Source organism: Schistosoma mansoni (genome assembly GCF_000237925.1).
Source record: "Schistosoma mansoni, WGS project CABG00000000 data, supercontig 0049, strain Puerto Rico, whole genome shotgun sequence".
Taxonomy (NCBI): Eukaryota; Metazoa; Platyhelminthes; class Trematoda; order Strigeidida; family Schistosomatidae; genus Schistosoma; species Schistosoma mansoni.
In genome coordinates, this window is record NW_017386028.1 from 1,488,638 (window position 1) to 1,490,321 (window position 1,684).

Consider the following 1,684-nt stretch of genomic DNA (forward strand, 5'->3'; position numbering starts at 1 on the left):
GTCGGTGATAGCATTACACTCGATAGAATTGGGTCATACAATTGATTTAAATGGCACAAGAATCCTTTAAAAAGCGTTTAATTTTTACAAGGAGAGACAAACAGCCGCAGTCCTATACATATGGGCTAATCCAAACAGTATTAATAGGAGAGATGGAATACAATAAGCTGTGCCATAGCAGCTAATCATTAATAAGTAAAAACCTGAACTCCTTTCCTTTTTATCTATCTCTTATTATTTGAGTGACAATTACATTCAATCATTCTAATCAGTTGTCTTATCGGAATTTGTTAAACAATTAACTGGAACATCAAAATAACACAAATATTCAGTTTCAGATTACATTCTTCTTCGAATTTATTCATTCTTTTATTCTATTTATTTATGTTCATTTTATACATGCTGTGACATATATGATGTTTTCTTAAAAATTCACCGACAGGAGACAATATATTGTGAATGAAATATCTTCCTTCACCACTTACGTATATATATAATATGTTATCTTAACACATATCATTTCACATCATAAGTCTCATACACACTAATACATATACCTAGTTTAGACAGTTTTTAACGTTGATTGGATGACCTATTCAGTGTAAAATGAACCGAAGAACCATGTACCTATTTATGTTCGATAATTTTGATGTTTGATTATGTTTGTTTGAAAAAACGTGGACCAGATTGCCAGGCGAAACGTTGGATTTACTTCAAATTCATTCCCTTAGATTTTACAAATATATTATTCCTATTTATTGTCTTACATCAAATAGGCGCCCAAATAATGTGAAACTATTCGCTCTAATTTAGACGAAAGTTCATATATAATCAGTAAAATTATTCAGTTCATAGTGTGATAATAGGTACATTAGTTGTGATAAGAATAATAAAGACTAGAATCAATGTTCCAATGATAGGAATTAGAATAAAGACTTGAAAAAATAAACAGTAAAATAAAATTCACTCAGTATTGTTTGTTTGAATCTACCCATCGACTTGTTAGGACTGCAACTGGTCAGTATCTAATTGGCATATGTACATACTGTGCTTATTGCCTCGATATAGTCTTAACTCACAATCATTGTAAGCAAAGATCGATAGTGGTTAGCAGTGGAATCAAGGACGCGCGTTTCATCCTATTCGGGACAAACAATACTAAGTGAATTCAAACTTCGCCCTATTGCACAAGCAAGTGGCTATCAGGACTCAGTAGCTGAGTGGATAACGCGATGGCGTTTGAAGCGAAAGGTACTGGGTTCGAGACCCAGAGTGAACATCAACTCTGAGATGCAGGTACATCCAGCTGACGAGTTCCAAATAGGACGAAACTCACGTCCTGGATTCCACTGCTATCCACTATCCATCTTTGCTTACAGTAAAATAAAATATTTAAAAGAATGATTGAAATTACTAAATAAGCCATGTTCAAATAGTTAAACATTGAAAATGTGTTTAAAAAGAAGTGAATGAAAATAAATGAACAAACGTGATGATAAATAATAATGAGTAAAACTCTTTTTTAAGCCTAATTAGACCAGGAAAGAGATAAGGGGGTTACAAATTTCTTATGAATACCAAAAATAAAATTCTCAGTTTGAATTCCTACAACTTCCACTATGTGCAAGAGACGAGATAGAACCCTATAAGAAGAGCTAATAAGTATACGACAAATTACTATAAA

At 32.5% G+C, this 1,684-nt stretch overlaps 1 non-coding gene across 1 annotated transcript; it reads left to right on the top strand.

Annotated features, from left to right (window-relative positions):
* Positions 1-1,210: 1,210 nt before the first annotated feature.
* Positions 1,211-1,277, top strand: Smp_tRNA_01360_Gln_TTG.1.1. The gene has a single exon. It is a non-coding gene (tRNA).
* Positions 1,278-1,684: the final 407 nt, after the last annotated feature.